General features: G+C 43.6%; 1 protein-coding gene and 1 long non-coding RNA gene across 6 annotated transcripts in view; both read left to right on the top strand.

Moving 5' to 3' along the window:
- The first annotated feature begins 4814 nt into the window (after positions 1-4814).
- On the top strand, positions 4815-8720 carry LOC118171042. Its single transcript, XR_004753017.1, has 2 exons — positions 4815-6698; positions 7282-8720. It is a non-coding gene; the product is annotated as an uncharacterized LOC118171042 (long non-coding RNA).
- Positions 8721-10064: 1344 nt separating this feature from the next.
- BRD1 (bromodomain containing 1) overlaps positions 10065-12971 on the top strand; it is a 59765-nt gene continuing 56858 nt past the window's right edge. For 3 of the 5 annotated variants that reach the window (XM_035333712.1, XM_035333703.1, XM_035333694.1), the window contains exon 1: positions 10069-10393. The gene's annotated coding sequence lies outside the window, so the exon portion shown is untranslated. Of the gene's footprint in view, positions 10394-11281; positions 11397-12971 lie in introns of those variants that run through there. The other 2 variants (XM_035333723.1, XM_035333699.1) reach the window with 2 other exon arrangements.

The following is a 12971-nucleotide window of genomic DNA, read 5'->3' as shown; positions in this document are numbered from 1 at the left end:
CAGCAGCCTGCCCCGGCTCGGCCGCCACAGGGCTCGCTGCGCAGGCGCCGGGCTCCGAGGGGCGGCTCCGCGGCCGCCGCCGCTGCCCGCCCGCCGAGCGGCGGCACGCACGACGCACAACATGTCACCGCGCCGCAAAATGGCCGCCCCCGCGCGGGTGGCGGCGGCGGGGCGGCTCCGAAGGCGGCGGGGACGGGCCCGCTGCTCTGTCTGCTGCCTGCGCCTCGCGGGGGGCTTGGATCTGAGCTCCTGCGTGGGCACCGCAAGGAGAGGCGTTCAGGATCGATGGTGTCCGTGGTGTCAGTTCCAGCCAGCTTGGGATCCTAGCACTCTTCTGGATGAAGCTTCTGCGGTTCTGGTGTCCGGTTGTTGCTGGCTTGCTGCCTTCCGTGGTTGGGAAGGATCAGTCGAGGTCCCCAGGTGGACCGAGTGACCCACGCTTTTCATTCGGGACAGGGGCGAAGTAGGGTGGGTGCTGGTTTTTAACGTATGGAGAGCCGAGTGAAGACGTGATCTGGTGAGGCTTTGACATTTGTCGCCAGATTCCTGGTGGCGGTTGTAGGCTTCTATTACTTTGACTTCACTGTTATCAGTCACGATAACTTGCATCTTACCTTTGGCAGGAGAAAAGCAGTAACAACACTGATGGTAAAATCGTTTTCTTTTTGTTGTTGTTCTGTTTTTTTAAAGCAATGCTATGTTTTAAATTGAGCCAGTGTTTAGAGAGAGAAGCTTATTTTCTTCAACCACCACATTTAAGCAAGTATCTGTTTTTTGATCTGAGTTGTTTTCATCAGTTAACTTTTTTTTTTTCCTTTTTTTTTTTTTTTTCCTTTTTTAATGAACTAATTCAGGCAATAAATGTCATGGTGGATGTATGTCTGCCTGGGGGGGAGGTGGAACAGCTGGTCCTTTTCCAATATGAAATAGTGGAACTCTTGATCATTTTTCTACCCTGTTTGTATGGCTGTACTTCTATTTGTGCAGCCTTGCAAGTGGATGTTGCTGGTCAGCATAAAGTAAATGATCTGTTAGAGTTAGTGCTTCCTTGGGAAATCTCTTGCAAAGTTCATATGCTACTCAGACTTGAAATAAAGTAGGTATTAGAGTGTGTGCTGACAGTCCTTCTTCATTCCATAGTATAACTTTTTAACTTATGTTTTTGCAGTTGAACTGCTACTATAGAAAATTGAGGCCAAGTAACTTTGAGGCCAAAGTAATTTGAGACAAAGTTACTCTGGCTTGCCCAGTTTCCATTGTTACAAGAATGCATTTATATGGATACAGCTGCCTAAAAACAGAGTTTGGTCTTGGCCAGGTCTGTCAGACTCAGTAACAAATGTGGGAGCTTAGCTTAGGCTCTATCACCAGTCTCTTGACTAGCAATCATGGTGATTATTCAACATGCAATAATAACAAATAGAAATCTCAAAAAGCATCTCTTAGAGAACTATAAAATTGTAACAACATGTTGAATGTTACTTGGAATTATATAGTTACTCTCACTGCACCTTGGAAGGCATGACAACATAAGAATATGACAACTTTTTTTTTGTGTGTGATAGTTAACGACTTTCAAGAGTTTTCAATTTATAGTTGAAAACTGTATAGTAGACTTAAAGAGACTGAAAATTCATTTTGTACTCTCCCACTGCACGTTCCTGATTCTGTACACATTTTTCTGAATGTCTTCATTTTTTTTCACACGTTCTATTATGAAAATTTCAGTAGTGGTTAAAGAAATATCTACTTTCGTTAAATCATCTGTTACATGAAAACCAATCAGCGTATAGATGTATATCACACATTGGGTGTGATATAGCTGTGACTTCTTTCTGTTCCACAAAAATACACCAGAAATGTAAGAAAGTCAGTCTCAAAAATCTGAACAGAACAGGTCAGAAAGGCTTCTCTCAATCAGTCAGTTAATATGAAGAATAAAACCAAGAGGTGTGAGTGATCTGATAACATGACTGCAAAGAGGAAAGAAAGTAACTGTAATACCTGGGGAAGGCTCCAGACTGCCAGCTTGTGGTGGATGTCACAGTTTGGGTGTGGTGATAGTCTAAAGATGTAGATTCTGCATAAAGTATGCAATCTGAGGTGTACGTATGTGAAAGAACATAAACCTTTGGCAAGGTGGATATTAGGAAAGCTTATGCAGGGCATCTTGACAGTAAGTAACCAAAAATTCTCTTATTTAACCTCAAAGAGTATCTTTTTTTCCCCCCCCATTTATATATTTTTATGAACTTGTTGTCTGTTTCAGGTATAGTGAATAAACACCTTTATTTGTACTTTTAACTTAACCTGACATGAATTAAAAGTGATCTCATACTAAATGAATGTCAAAAATTCATTTCTCAGTCCCTGGAGCAAACTCCATATACCTAACTCCCTGTTGTATTTTGCGGAATATCAGAAGGCTAAAAGAGCATGGTCCCAAAGAAACTGTTCAGATTCTCTGGAGAAGAAGGAAATATCACTGCACTAACCGTAAGTAAATATCTCTCTGTCATTCTCAATACAAGGGCAGGCTATAATAAAAGCCTAAAATCAGCAAGCAACTAGATGAAAACCTTGTGTCCATTCCTACTGTGACAGACAGAATATATATATTCCTTAAATGTATCTGTTTTTCTGTCAATATGCTGTTACATACTATGAGAAGATTGCAGAGATGCAGTTGTTGCAGATAGAGCTTTGTGTTCTGTAGTCTCAGAGTCTCTCCAGCCACGAAGCTTTTCATCTTAGTTTGAATTTATTGTTCTTATCTATTTCTATTTTTTTCTTGGTAGTAATGGTGATGGTGCAATGATAAGTGAATGTAGTTCTGTCTTCCTGAATATGTACCCTACTGGAGGTAGTTAATGTTATTTAATGGCATGTTGGTAATACCAGTGATGGGAGCAATAACCATTTTGCTGCTATTACTTGGTTTTAGCGGAATTTATCACCAAACCTCTTCTTACTCAGTAACAGAAATAAACTTATCACTCAAACCTTTAGCTTCACTTTGAATGCCTTGTGTATTGGTGGTGCGTTTTCCATATTAAATCATTAAGACAAAAACTGTCTTAAATAATACTTCTTAAATCAAGCATCTGTGCCTCTTGTATGCACTGAGATAACATATTTAATAAAATGATTTATTTTTCTTCTTGTATAGACTCCAGCCTCTTCCAGGACCCTGTGTAGATAGTGCCAACTTAAAATCAAAACCTTAAAATAAAGGTCAGAAGTACTAAATTTGTATGTCCAATTTAGTATCACAAGGGTATGGTTTCTAAGAACACTTAACATAGGAGAGTATTTATATATTTAGCATACATACCCCATTAACTTCAGCAGGCACTTGGCTCTGCTCATCATATCCAAGGTGTCAAGCTGGATGCTCAGAAAAGAAAGAATGAATAATTATGCAGTGGAGAAAAGAAAGAATAAATAATTATGCTGTGGTTGTGAGCAAGTTTAAACAGTATTCTCTGCCAAAGCCATGATGCCTTTGTGTTTTTATATTAATTACCTCATTTGTCACAAACAACTGGATAATCTTTTTTTTTGTCCTGGATTTATAGCACATCAGGAGTGTTATGTTGGTAATTTTGGTGTGGAGTTGTGCATATGACAGGAAGTTCAGAGGATTTATTCATATTTAACCTTTGTGTGGAATGAGGACGATGCTGGAATATGTCTATGAGGAGTGATCAAATTGAAGATTCTTTTTTTTTTTTTAAGATTTGTTTTGCTCTATGAGGTCATATTATATATTAGAACAGATTTATGTAAATGTGATTTTGGAAGATCTCTATCACCCAGCACCAGGCACTGGCCAAGGTAGCCAGGTCTGAGATAAGGCAAATAAAACCCACACAGGGCTCATTACTGCTTGCTTGTTATCTGATACATACAAGTAGGGTTTCTGTGATCAGGGGATTGTCTTTCTCTGGACTCTTTCTGAAGCTATGAGCTATATCTGGCTTTCCTGTTTGCTAATTTTTTTGTGGATGTCATGTATTCAAAATCTTGCTCCTGATTTATTTTTTCACTTTTCCTCCACAAGGTGATGTCACCTTGCTTTGTTGTCTTTCCTCATGTAAATGAGGAGACAAGGTTTTAATTCTAAATGAGCCCATCTATTCTGGGATTACTTCTGCAGTAAATGACTGGGGATTCCAACAGTAAGGCTTCCTCTGCTACATACTGTCTTAATCAGCTGCAGACCAGGTCTGTCCTTGAGAATGAATGAGGAAGAGGTAGTAAAGTAATTAAGGCTGGATTTGTTTCATCGCTGATTGAATTTTAATTTAATTATACTAGAGCTGAAGTATTAACTTGGTGTAAACATTGGATTCTTTCTCGGAGATGCACCTTTGTGAGTGACCTAACTAGGAAAAACACTTCACTCAAAATTTGCATTTTATTAGATATTAGAGTTACAAGTTCTGATACTGACAGCAAGAAATTGGAAATTCCTTGGAAGTCACCTAAGTGATTTAATACATAACGCTTGTAAGTTATTAAACTTCATGGAAGCAGTGAGTAACATTTCTTTACTTGGATGAAGGCTGTTTCCAGCGTACAGGAAGGGATCAGGAAAAGGTTATCAGGGAAAATAAGAATGAAGAATGTGTTTCTAGTAATATTGTTTACATGCTGGCTTAAGCAGTTGCCTGAATTCAAGTTGAAAGAAAAATCTTCTGAAACTCAAACCTGATGAGGAAAACAACTACAGGAAGAAGTTAGAAACTACTGAAAATGTTTGATTTGGAAAATTTATTGTGTGATAAGTATTTTTGTGGTGAGCAATTCCACTCCCCCCTTTGTGGCTACTTTTTGACACAAATTTTCAGTTCAAATAATTTAATTTGTTTCATTAACCTTCTATAAATAGCCTTCATCTGCCGGGTTCCTCAGCACATCTTGCAAAAAAAAAAAAAAGTCAAAATACAGTGTAAATTGTTTAGCCACAGTGGCTGTAGTTCTTTGCTATGTAAGTACGATATATTTAGAACTTTTCACATAGCAATTATTGTTTTGCTCTTTGATTCCCACCCATTACCACGGACGTTTTGTCTTTGTCCATAACTTGGCCCGGTTACTTATTCTATGTTAATCGAGACAGACATTCCCATTCTAAACATGCAGCTTCTTTTGTCAGCTTAAGCTAATGATGCCTAATAATTAGGAATGCTAAAGGGGCACTCAGACCCTGGGTTTACTTTCCTGCTGCCTTCCTTGCCCTGACAATCATGTTTGTCTGATTGTGCAGTGAGGCAGTTCAGGGGACTAAAGAGAAAATCAACAGGCTAAACAGTGAAGGGTTATTATGAGGGCAATTACCATTTGGCAGGGATAGCTCCCCATAAAGGCCTTTGCAGGTGGAGTTACTATACAGAACATATTAAAGGTGCCAATCTGTAAGCACTAGGAATTGAATAATTAATGCCAAAGAGGCAATGACAGGAGAGAAGGCGAATGATACTTCCTTGTTTAAGGTTCTGTCTGCTCTTTTGTAAACAACAATATCATTAGGTATGTGTCCAAATAACTGCTCAAATGGTGTTTGATTTTTATTATTATTTTAATAAGCTTAAGAAGAAATACTAAGTCATATAACTTTCTTTCTGACCTGCTTCTGAGCTTTTGAATCTTCTTACTTCACAACAACTCTGAAATTTCAGCAATGTGGTTGACATAAGTTCTATGGCTATATATCTTGAATCACCAAGGATGCATTCATTGAATTCTCTTCACTGAGCATGCTGCTGTTTTGCTATTTAAAAGACCTACAGGTGAGTAGATGGGCAGACTCTGTGCTTTTGGTGCAGCATTTTGAAAAAAATAGAAGTTAATTTGGAATTTTTTTTTGAAGTGTAACACAGATATGCCTTAACATATATTCTAATACTATTTTTTGTTTTTAATATTTTCAGTGTCTGCAGGGGTGAGTTCAAGCCCCACCTTCCATTGTGCAAAGTTTGTATGCACATTTCGCAAAGGGAGCCTTATAACTCTGAAATCCCAAAGGTATGTGATGTTAAAGGATTTGAAACAGTGGAAGGGTAAGGAAGGCAGGAAGTAGGTCTCCTTGTAAATTCTGCCTCTCGAAGAGCTGTTTAACCACAAAGGCTACATAACTCTTCTTGCAATGGGTGACTCCAAGCAGTAGTTCATACAAACGCTTAAATGGAAACGGGGTAAGGACCTTTGCATAGCAGCTGTACAGCCTAAAGACCACTCTGTCAAATGGTCTTTAAGTATTATCTATAGATAACATTCCACAGGACTGTTCAGCAGATGTAAGTCACAGAGGTATTTCTTAGCAAGCACAGTGATGTAGCTTGAGTTCTGGTGGACCTCTGATGATAAAAGGGCTCTGTCTTTATCAGTACCATACGAGGCATTGACAGAGACTGCAGTCTGTTTTAAAACCTGCTTCAGAGAAGGCTGTTCCTTTGGATCATCGTGAACTGTTCTGGTGATCTAAAGGGTCTCCTTATCAATGTTCTAAATAGAGAACCTTTGTGTTTTTGTCAGCATGTTGCTGTAACATGTCTTGTGATAGGGTTTCAGCATCTTAATCATAGTTCATGCTGTCCAGGCTTCTGCGATGTTTGGGAACAACCTTTTTTAAGAACAGCTGGCCTTGCACAGTCAGGCCCCGTGAGTAATTGGCCAGTGCCACAACCGACGAGGTAAGTGAAATGGAAAAGCATCCCCCTTGCAGGATGTGAAGAACCATAGTAACATATATTATCAGACAGTATTTGGGGGGAATATAATTGTGTGTAGAAGTAAACCATATAGTGGGGAAGTGAGACTTAGAAAATTTTATAGGGACATTTTGGTCTGAGGAATCATATTCTTTGTTCCATATCCTAGCAAAGTTAGTCAGAGTTGTCATCATGCTGGGGTGAAAACCCATGTCCAAAATCTATCTGGAAACTGAAAGGTTCTTGTGACTTCCAAAGAACATGTGGAATGGGATCTGGCTCTTGCTTGTCCTTTTAGCAGCTGGCTGTTCAAAGAAGGAAAGGGAGTTCCATCCGAGGAAAATCAGTACCGCTGCCAAAAATTAAGTGCAGCAGCAAGTCTGAGTTGATCTCTATTAATCTGGAAAAAAAGGTGTTGCTGTGCATGTGATATACTTGAGCAATGTAGTAGTGTCTCAAAGGTTGATTCTGAAAGGGGAAATTAGCAGATGGATAGCATTTGAGTTTGTTTACATGGTTCTTTCCTCTTGAAATGTTTGTCTTAAGAATTTGATAACTACTGCAGGTGAAAGCTGGTAAGCAGAAGATATTCCATCTGTGAAAATCTTTCTTGGAAAGTGAGTCAGCAGTGGCAACTTGAATCAAAATCTGATGCTGCTAAGCAGGAGTGTGAAGATTGTGATGGAGCAGGACCAAATCCCTCCCCCCACACACATTGAGTTAGTGCCAAAAAAGGTGATGAGGGTCCTGTTTTCATCAAACTATCATGCAGAGGGCCAGTTATCTTTTTGCTTAATATTGTACGGCATCCCATTAAAATTGTTTCCTCCTCTTCCAAAAATGGAAATAATACTATTTTGAGGCACTAGGTCTCACTTGTGAGATTGAGCAGGCAAAGAAACAAATCTTTGAGATTATAGCAGTGTGTGCTCAGGACTGGTCAAATACACCAGGCAATACTGTACATTATTGCATTTTGAACGAATGTGAGCTAATATTACAGATATTTAACACTGAGGATTGAAGATCCTGATCTAGTAGCCTGTCATAAGGTCAATGAGAGGAGGTTCGAAAGTGTAAGGCTCCTATTACTGGACTGTGTGTCAGGCCTGCTCTGATCTTTGTGCCATTGCTGTGAAACACTGTATCAAGGAATTGCACGCATTCTGTGCCAGAGCCTGGGCAGTCCATAGTAAAAAATCATACCTTCTTCCTGAGGTTAATTGCAAGGATCTAGAGCCCTGATGAACCCTGCCTGTATGTTAGTAATTTGAAGTGGAGTTAGAGTCTTTAGTATGGGCACCAGGAAATGAAGCTCAGCAGTTCTTTGAAACTCTGCAGAGAATATAAGGAGCACGGAGGCCTTTCTGTGTTACGCTAAAATAGACCAGAAGCCTGTCATTTCAAATTAGTTGGGAGATCAGGTCCTGGCACTGTAACACGTTGTCATGATAGATTCAGGCTGTGCAATGAGTCCTTGGTCAACAGGTCGTGGGAATCAATGATCACTGTCTTTATAATGAAATGATTTTGGAACTACCACTTCCTCTTTTTATCACCATGAAGTTTAAGACATTACACTTTATAGATGGGGTGTTTTTACCAAATGTGCCTTATGCACAGGGCAGGCAGAGCTGGAAGATGAATCTCAACAAAGTCACATAAGTAGACCTTACTGGAGAATAAAGCATGGAATCAAACTGCAAAAAGATGGTTAAATGGTACAAATACACGTAAGGAATGCTGCATTATTGAAGGGATGTGCAGCTATCGAGTGCTGCAATCCACCTGGCAGGAAAAAAAAAAAACATAAATGGAAAAGTGCCAGACTTACTTGTGCATCAGACACAGCAGAGTATGGACACCATCAAGCTCTCTGTGGAAAACTTGTCTCCAGTTATAAAGCACTTGTACAGCTGCAGGACAGATACATATGTGGATTATCAGTTAAAAGATGAAACAACATGTTTTTTTTTCATAAATGGGATTTTATTATACTCATTAGCTTCTTGACAATGTCATTTCTAGTCATTTTTACAACTTGACTGTACACTAGCTTATATGATTTAGTATGCTGCTTCCCCTTTAGTATCTGTCACAAGCTGAATTCTACACTAATTTAAATCAACGTGGTGTAAGGCTTCCGAGACTGACGGTATGGCCATCTAAGTGATATACCCAGAGAGTAATTCCTTATAAGCAGTACATGAATGACCAAATGACTTGTATAGTTAATACATTATTTAAAAAAAAAAAAAAAAATCTGAAATTGAAGTTACTGTGCCAATGTGATCCTACAGATCTGCTTCTACACTGAGTGCAGTGCACAAGTGTTAGCTGTTTTAATAGCCTCTGCTTTGCTAGAGAGCAGCCTGCAAGATGGTCCCTGATGGGGGGAGGAGGGGAGGAAATTAGTTGGAAAGTACGTACAATGCTTGTGCAAGATTTCCTTAGCTAAGTTACTTGAGCTCTCTGGACCTTAATTCACTTTTTGCAAGAAAGTAATGACAGGTGTATCTATATTTGTTTTCCTAGCCATAGATTTATTACTGGAGTAACTGAGGCAAGCAAATGCTACTGCTATAAAAAAAAAAAAAAAGTTTTGAAGAAAGCTTTATTCAGTGGGGGGTGGTTGCAGATGGGCAAAGAGCACCACACCTACTCTTGCTGTTTTTTACTGCACACAGGACTTTCTGTGATAGGCAAAGACAAGTGTTTCCCTCAGATGGGGCTAGCTTAAAAGAAGTTTTTGAAGCATGTGGGTGCAGCTGTCCCACGGAAACATACAGTAAAATCCTCCAGATCTCGAACATGGCTGTCTAAAAATAATACTCCACAAAGGCTGTCCTTTGCGCGGGGAGCTAGAAACAACCCGTTTTTGCCCGCTCAAAACGTAAAGGCCGTTACCAGTTACTCAAAAGCAGAAGCACGACCCGGAGACAACGTAAGAGCAAACTTTCAAGCAAATTCTCTAAGCTTGGGCTTGGACTTTGCCCGCAGAAATAATAAATCGCAGTTACGCGCAGTTCCGAGCCTCGGTTTTGCAATGAAGAAGCCCTCCCCTGTCCCGCCCTGCGCGCACACACACACACACCCTGTTCGCCCGGGTTTAAATCCCCCCGCGCTGAGGCATTTCCGTGCCCCCTCGCCGGGCCGGGCCGGAGCCTTCCCGCCCTGTCCCCTGAGGCGCGGCCCGGCGCTGCCTCCGCCATCGAGGGGCGGGCGGGCAGCGGCGCGCAGGCTCCGCCCGGCGGCGGCAGCAGCGGCGGCAGCAGCGGGTCTGGGCGGTGCCTGGCGCCCTCCCGTCCCTTCCCTCTCCCTCCTTCCCTCCCTCCCTCCTTCCCTCCCCCCCGTCGGCGCAGCGCTGTGGTGAAGCCGCATTGTTTGTGCCGAGGGGGGAGGGGAGCTGCTCAGCCCCGGGAGCCGAGCGCCGAAGCCCGCAGCCGGAGCGCGACCCGCGCCGCGCCTCACGAATGCGCCCGGACCAGCCGCAGCAGCAGCAGCAGCAGCCCCGCAGCCAGCGCCGGGCCGCCGCCGCCGCGGGCAGCGCCGCCCTCTCAGCGCCCGCCGCCGCCGCGGGAGCGGGCGGCAGCAGCAGCAGCGGCGGGAGCTCCGCCATTAGGGCGGCAGAGGCGGAGCGGGAGGTCTGTCAGCCGCGCCTCGGCGGCTCCCACAGCGTGAGTGAAGCCGGGGCAGGGCGGCGGAGGGCGGCGGGGCCCGCCGACCACCGGCCGTGGGGGTGGGTGGGCGGACAGGGAGGGAAGGGAGGAAGGAAAGGGAAGGGAAGGGCCGGGCCCGTCGGCGGCCGGGGAGGCTGCGCGGGGGGGAAGCGGAGCGCGGCGGTCTGGGGGAGGGCGCCGCTCGGGCTGTTTTGTCAGCCGCCATCTTGGTGGGCCGAGTATTTTCGCGGAGGGGAGGGAGGGAGGCGGCTGTTGGGAAGGGCCGGGAGGTGATGGGCCCGGGCAGGAACCATCCTCCCGGGGGCGGAGGGGGGGAGGCGGGGAGCTGGGGGGGGGGGGAATGCCGGGGTCGGGCAGGAACCATCGGGAGCGGAGGGGGCGTGCGCGCTGGAGGCTCCCTGGGCGTGGGCAGGAAGTGTCCGCGCAGGAGCCGCCGGGGGCGGGGCCTGGGGAAGGGGGTGGGGCCTCAGGGGTTGGGGGGCGAGATGGCGGCGGGGGTCGGGAGGCCTTGGGGGGGCTGGAGGGCGGCGGTGTGTTGCGGCAGCGCCGGCGGCCACCGCAGCGGCCTTAGCGAGGCCGAGCTGCCTCCCCCTGTCCTCCCCAGCCTTCCCCGAGGGGAAACGCTCCCGCGCCGCAGCCGAGGCCGTGGGTGGTGCCCCCCTCTCCCCGTGTGCGCGTCAGCAGTGTTTGCTTCCCCTGCTTCCCCCGCCTCATTGTCTGGGGCTGAGCGGCGCCCCGGTGTCGTGCTGCTTCCGATGGCCCATTGGGAACGGCAGGCCCCAGTCCACCGAGCAGGGCGTCCAGGGAGCTGGGCAGTTTGGGTGAAGGTAACTGGGACGGAGGCTGTGAAAGGAGTTTGTGAGTAGAGTGTGTTGTGGTGCTTCTCCAGTTGGTGATCCCGGGCCTCGTACCGGGCCGTCCTCACAGACTGCTGTCTTCGTGTGCTTGTGTTGTGGTGGGGCAAAGTGGCTGCTAGCAGTTTTCTTCACAAGCAGCTGAGGTAATTCAGAGAGGGAAGAGCTGCAGACTTTCCTGTTTGGTCTCCTACACTCTTCGACTTGTTGAAAGAGGCAGAAAACTTGTGGCAGAAGTATATTAAAATTACTCTGCTGAAAGTGTGATGTCGCTGTCGATATCGACTGGAAAGTGGTGGCATAGTGTACTGCTTTTCAAAGTTATGTTCGTAGTCTTCATTCCAATGGGCCTGAAGGATACTCTGGAGGGTGAGGGAAGAAAGGTGTCTGATAATTAACTAGTAAAAGCAAACCAAAAGCTGGTCATGAATTTGCTATGTAGAAATCCAGTCTTCCTCTGGAATAGACTTGTGAGGGCAACAAAACAAGGCCACCGCTGCCTTGGTTCCTGGAGTGCTTAGGTTATTCACACTTAAATTCCTATGAAATTATGCCAGATTAGTACCGATTCCAGTTCTGTGTTCACTGTGTTATATGTGTAGGGTATCCGTTTTCCCAGCAAATTGTAATTTGCTTCATGATTGAGCTTTATGTATAGTTGAATATTTCAAGGGAGGTGCTTAGATGTTAGTTAGCTCAGACACTGTTTAGCATTGATTCATACAGTTTGACATTGATGGCAGTAGTCCTAGATGAGAGTACACGTGCTTCAAAATAGTTTCTTGCTCTTGTTGCCTTTTTGCAGCTGTGCTAAAGAATTTCAGAAAGATAAGTGTAGTGAGATTGGAGATTATTATTATAATACTGTAATACTGGGTTAGGTTAGATAATTAAATGTGGACAAGTAGCACAATTTTTGATTCTGAAGGCTACCTCCCATGTCTCCCCCTGTAATTTGTTTAGAACACTGGCTATCTTCATGAACATCTTGGCTGGTTGTGTGTCTGTTCATAGTTGTAGGAGGAGAGGTTTAAAAAGAAAACACAGACCTTAACATCTAGACAGAACTAAAGTGCAATTGTATGAGGTAAACACAACTAAATGATCTGGTTTTTGTTATTGTTTGTTTTTATTGGTGACTAAATTCAAGACAAGTATCAAAAAATACCATAAAATGAAACCATAGTGATCCGTAGTAGCTTGCTGTACACTGATACATCAGTGTGTACTAGCTAAAAAAAACTCTTATATTTGTTCATGTGAATAAACAAATCAGGGTCACTGTGTTATCTTTGGCCTCTGAATTACAAAATCTGTTGTGAAACTGTGGGAACTAACTTCTAATTGCAGTTAAATTATCTGTATGTCTGTTTCTAGTTATTGGACCTTCAGTAACAGCATTAGCTGTATAAACTTCTTCTGGAGTTAAGAAATAGGTCTAATTTAATCCTATGTTATTTAACAGAACTAGATTATTAAATATGTCTCCAAACTTGCTTGAAGAGATGGAACCTTTTTTTATTCATTCATTGTTTATAAACAGCAGATCAGAGGTGTGTGATGATTAAACACTGACTGTTGTGTGGTTTTGAGCTTGTGCTATAAAAACAAGTAATAAGAATTAAGGAATATCTGTGTAAAAGTCAGATCTGTGAGTAATACACTTAATCTTAACATGAATAATAAGTTCAGATTCATCTTTTTAATTTCTCTTTGGGAGA

This window comes from Oxyura jamaicensis, chromosome 1, assembly GCF_011077185.1.
Source record: "Oxyura jamaicensis isolate SHBP4307 breed ruddy duck chromosome 1, BPBGC_Ojam_1.0, whole genome shotgun sequence".
NCBI lineage: Eukaryota > Metazoa > Chordata > Aves > Anseriformes > Anatidae > Oxyura > Oxyura jamaicensis.
This window is presented reverse-complemented; position numbering and strand designations above follow the sequence as displayed.